We start from the raw sequence: 6000 nt of genomic DNA on the forward strand, positions 1-6000 counted from the left end.
AGTGCTGGGTCCTTTACTTTTTGTCATTTACATAAATGATTTGGATCTGAACGTAAGGCGTACAGTTAGTAAGTTTGCAGATGACACCAAAATTGGAGGTGTAGTGGACAGCAAAGAAGTTTACCTCAGGTTACAACAAGGTCTTGACCAGATGGGCCAATAGGCTGAGAAGTGGCAGATGGAGTTTAATTCAGATAAATGCGAGGTGCTACATTTTGGGAAAGCAAATCTTAGCAGGACTTATACACTGAGCTGAAAAATGTGTTGCTGGAAAAGCGCAGCAGGTCAGGCAGCATCGAAGGAGCAGGAGAATTGACATTTCGGGCATAAGCCCTTCTTCAGGATTCCTGAAGAAGGGCTTATGCCCGAAACATCGATTCTCCTGCTCCTTTGATCTCCAGCATCTGCAGTCCTCACTTTCTCCTAGGACTTACACATTTAATGGTAAGGTCCTAGGGAGTGTTACGGAACAAAGAGACCTTGGAGTGCAGGTTCATAGCTCCTTGAAAGTGGAGGTGCAGGTGGATAGGATAGTGAAGAAGGTGTTTGGTATGCTTTCTTTTATTGATGAGAGTATTGAGTACGAGAGTTGGGAGGTCATGTTACGACTGTACGGGACATTGATTAGGCCACTGTTGGAATATTGCGTGCAATTCTGGTCGCCTTCCTATCGGAAAGATGTTGTGAAACTTGAAAGGGTTCAGGAAAGATTCACAAGGATGTTGCCAGGGTTGGAGGATTTGAGCTATAGGGAGCGGCTGAAGAGGCTGGTGCTGTTTTCCCTGGATTGTTGGAGGCTGACGGTGACCTTATAGAGGTTTACAAAATTATGAGGGACATGGATAAGATAAATAGACAAAGTCTTTTCCCTGGGGTCGGGGAGTCCAGAACTAGAGGGCATAGGTTTAGGGTGAGAGGGGAAAGATACAAAAGAGACCTAAGGGACAACTTTTTCACACAGAGGGTGATACGGATATGAAATGAGCTGCCAGAGGAAGTGGTGGAGGCTGGTACAATTGCAACATTTAAAAGGCATCTGGATGGGTATATGAATAGGAAGGGTTTGGAAGGGTATGAGCCAGGTGCTGGCAGGTGGGACTAGATTAGGTTGGGATATCTGGTTGGCATGGACGAGTTGGACTGAAGGGTCTGTTTCCATGCTGTACATCTCCATGATTCTATGACTCTAATTGAATAGCCATAATAGAAATGATAGTTCCAGCCCTGTTCCAACCATGTTCCCTGTTAAATAGAACAGGAACAGGTTATTATTGTTTACTCACAAGTTCTCAAGTATAAGGATAACATTTCCTGCAGAGCAAACTTTGAAAAATCCTGAGTCCATTAGTAAAATGGCATGCAGTATAACATATTCAACAGCACGAGAAAAGAATACACATATTTTAGCGTTAGCTTACATCTTTTTTTGTTGTCTGAATCTTTGCAGCTCTCACCAAGAAACAGTTACAACCACTTCCAATCTCAAGTACAGCCAGGACACGCTCCTGAATACTTGACATTTTCATTTCCCTAAACAGGCATCCTAAGTAAAGATTTAATTAAGAGAAAATTTATATTTCAGACTTTCAACCACAAAACAGTTCAGTTTAGCGATTTTTTAAAAAGTGAAAATTAAGTTGCATGCAGCTTTCAGGAATTCTTTCTATGTATTCATTTAAGTTCAATTTGAAATTTGCTCATAGCTAAGATTATATGTTAGTACAGTAAATTGCTATGCATGTATTAACCAGTTCTTTAAGGTCAGGCAGCTATGCCCTCTAGTGTTTATTTGGAAAATGGTGAAACAGGAGAATGTGTCCGGTTTAGTTGTGTTAGTAGCCCTGTGGGGATTGTGTTATTATGACAAATTGAGGTATAACCCTCATTCGTACCCCACCCAAAACTCAGATCCTTCTTTTAGCTAAGAAGATTACAGCTGAAACATCAGACACTCACAACTCATTCATGCCTTGTGTCCAAAGTCAAAAATGAAGTGCAGTACCTAGTTCTTTACCTCAGGAATTTTTGAAAAACATGGTTTTAATATTAATCTCTGACCATTCACAATGTTTCAGAAATACATAGTTTAATGTAGTTCTCCAAATGTTTGCTTAAGAAAATATGACTTACTATTTGAAACATTAGTTTAAGCCACCTCTTTCATTCTTCCCACAGACTGTCACTGACATCAGCCAGATATCACTTCTCTTAGAACTGTCATGATGTGGAGCATAAACAATGAAGACCCTCAGCTACACTGACATCTCTTTAAAAATCCGAACAAAGCACTGCAATATATTAGCAATGACATCCAACAATTTCTCAGTTTGTAGTGAGTTTTCCATGGAATGTTTTCTATGTTACATAATTCAATTCATTCGTATATTGAGTCACACAAAGTACATAATGGAGTTAATGTCTTATATAATACTGCCATCAAAGGTACAACTTATATCTGCAAAGTCCAAGGAAACTGGTAGAAACTAATTCTAGTATTATTTTGGTTAAGAGGTGTGAGGGGGAGAGAAGGAATTCTGAGAAGGTGAGTCTAACCATTTAAAAGACTTACCTCAGGCGTTGGGGCCTCCATTTTCTGAGAGGTGAGAGGGAGGAGTGAAGGAATTCTGAGAAGTTTTCAAGTGGGTGCCACAAGATAGTGAGATGAGGAACAGTCAGCGAATGCAGCTTAACACGTGGTTGCGAGGCTGGTGCAGGAGGGAGGGCTTCAGATACCTTGACCATTGGGATACCTTCTGGGGAAGGTGGGACCTGTACATGTAGGACTGGTTGCACCTGAACCGGACGGGCGCAAATGCCCTGGGTAGGAGATTTGCTCGTGTTTAATCTAGTTTAGCAGGGGAGTGGGAATCGGTGCCACATGTCTGAGAAGGGGTCAGTTGCAGTGACAGGATATATTGAATCTATCAGGAAGGTTTCTCATGCGATGAAACAAAGGGATCGGTTAAAGTATGTCTGCTTCACTGCAAGGAGTGTCCGAAATTAAAGTGACGAACTTAGAGCATGGATCAGTACTTGGGGCTACGATGTTGTGGCCATAACAGAGATGTGAGTTTCACAGGGGCAGGAATGGTTGTGTGATGTTCCAGGGTTAGAATGTTTAGAAAGAACAGGGAGGGTGGAAAAAGAGGAGGGGGTGTAGCCTTGCTAATCAGACAGTGCATCACAGCTTCAGAAACAAAGGTTGTTGAGGAAGGTTTGTCTACTGAGTCAGTATGGATGGAAGTTAGGAACAGTAAGGGAACAGCCACCGCATTGGGGGTTTTCTACAGACCACCTAATAGCAGTAGAGAGATTGAAGATCTCATAGGCGAGCAGATTCTGGAAAAATGCAAAAATAGCAGGGTTGTTGTTATGGATGATTTTGACTTTCCCAATATCGACTGGAACGTCCTAAGTGCAGATGGTTTGGATGGAGCCGTTTTTGTCAGGTGTGTAGGGAGGATTTCCTTACTCAGTATGTAGACAGACCGACGAGGGGAGAGGCCATTTTGGATTTGGTGCTCTGCAACGAGCCAGGACCGGTGTCAGACCTCACGGTGGGATGACAGTTGTGACAGTGATCACAACTGTCTCTCATTTAGCATAGCCTTGGAGAGTGAAAGGAGCAGTTACCGAGGGAAGATATTTAATTGGGGAAAAGGAAATTATGACGCTATCAGACAGGAGTTGGGAAGTACAGACTGGGAGCAATTGTTCCACAGAAAGGGCTCAGCAGACATGTGGAGACTACTTAAGGAGCAGTTGTTGCGAGTGATGCACGAATTTGTTCCTCTGAGACAGGTAAGAAGGGGTAAGATTAAGGAACCTTGGATGACAAGAACAGAGGAACTTCTTGTCAAAAGGAAGAAAGCAGTTTACGTAAGGTGGAGGAAGCAAGGATCAAACACAGCTTTAGAGGATTACAGGCTAGCTAGAAAGGAGCTCAGAATTGGACTGAGGAGAGCCAGGAGGGGGCATGAAAAAGGCTTGGCAGGAAGTATTATGGAGAGCCCAAAGGCATTTTGCTCATACGTAAGGAATAAGAGAATGATCAGGGAGAAGGTAGGGCCGAGCGTGGATAGCATAGGGAACAGAGTCTGAACAGATAGGGGAAGCCCTAAATGAGTTTTTTGCTTCGGTTTTCACCAAGGAAAGAGGACTTGTTGTAAATGAAAACTTAGAGCAGCTGGGATACAGCCTTGACCAGATCAAGATTGATGAAGTTGATGTGCTAGAAATTTTGGAAAACATTAAGATTGACAAGTCTCCAGGGCCAGACCAGATTTATCCCAGGCTGCTCTGGGAAGCGAGAAAGGAGGTTGCTAAGCCGTTGGTGAGGATATTTGCAGTCGTACTGGAGGATTGGAGGGAGGCGAATATTGTTCCTCTTTTCAAGAAGGGTAATAGGGAAATCCCTGGCAATTATAAACCAGTCAGTCTTACGCCTGGGGTCAGCAAAGTTTTGGAAAGAATTCTGAGGGATAGGATTTATGACTATTTGGCAAAGCATAGTGTGATTAAAGTCAGTCAGCATGGCTTTGTGAGGGGCAGGTCATGCCTCACAAATCATATTGAGTTTTTTGAGGAGGTGTCAAGAGAGGTTGTCAGGTGTGTAGGGAGGGTTTCCTTACTCAGTATGTAGACAGACCGACGAGGGGAGAGGCCATTTTGGATTTGGTGCTCTGCAACGAGCCAGGACCGGTGTCAGACCTCACGGTGGGATGACAGTTGTGACAGTGATCACAACTGTCTCTCATTTACCATAGCCTTGGAGAGTGAAAGGAGCAGTTACCGAGGGAAGATATTTAATTGGGGAAAAGGAAATTATGATGCTATCAGACAGGAGTTGGGAAGTACATACTGGGAGCAATTGATGTGGTGGATGTGGTGTATATGGACTTCAGCAAGGCATTTGTTAGGGTTCCCCATGGTAGGCTCATTCATAAAGTCAGAAAGTGTGGGATACATGGAGATTTGGCTATCTGGATTCGGAATTGGCTGGCTGACAGAAGGCAAAAAGTGGTTGTAGATGGAAAGCATTCGGAAAGTATTCTGCCTGGAGGTCAGTGTTGACTGGGGTCCCGCAGGGCTCTGTTCTTGGGCCTCTGCTCTTTGTACTTTTTATAAATGACCTGGATGAGGAGGTTGAGGGGTGGGTTAGCAAATTTGCAGATGACACAAAGGTTGGAGGTGTCGTCGATAGTATAGAGGGCTACGGCAGGCTGCAGCGCGACATAGACAGGATGCAGAGCTGGGCTGAGAAATGGCAGATAGAGTTCAACCTGGATAAATGTTAAGTGATGCATTTTGGAAGGTCGAACTCGAATGCTGAATATAGGATTAAAGACAGGATTCTTGGTGGTGTGGAGGAACAGAGGAGTCTGGGTGTGCAAGTACATAGATCCATCAAAGTTGCCACCCAAGTGGATAGGGTTGTCAAGAAAGCATATGGTATTTTAGCTTTCATTAACAGGGGGATCGAGTTTAAGAGCTGCGAGGTTTTGCTGCAGTTCTACAAGTCCCTGGTGAGACTGCACTTGGAATATTGTGTCCAGTTCCGGTCACCCTACTATAGGAAAGATACAAAGGCTTTGGAGAGGGTGCAAAGAAGGTTCACCAGTATGCTGCCTGGACTGGAGGGCTTTCCTTATGAAGAAAGGTTGAATAAACTCAGACTTTTCTCTCTGGAGAGAAGAAGGAAGAGACGAGACCTGATCGAGGTGTCCAAGATAATGAGTGGAATAGATAGAGTCAATAGCCAGAGACTTTTCCCCAGGGCACGATTGACTGGTACGAGAAGTCATAGTTTGAAGATATTAGGAAGAAGGTATAAAGGAGATGTCAGGGGTAGGTTCTTTACGCAGAGAGTTGTGAATGCATGGAATGTGTTGCCAGCTGTGATGGTGGAAGCAGAGTCATTGGGGACATTTAAGCGACTGCCGGACATGCACATGGATAGCAGTGAGTTGAGGGGTGCGTAGGTTAAGTTACTATATTTTA

The sequence above is a fragment of the Chiloscyllium punctatum genome, chromosome 12 (assembly GCF_047496795.1).
Source record: "Chiloscyllium punctatum isolate Juve2018m chromosome 12, sChiPun1.3, whole genome shotgun sequence".
Classification (NCBI taxonomy): domain Eukaryota; kingdom Metazoa; phylum Chordata; class Chondrichthyes; order Orectolobiformes; family Hemiscylliidae; genus Chiloscyllium; species Chiloscyllium punctatum.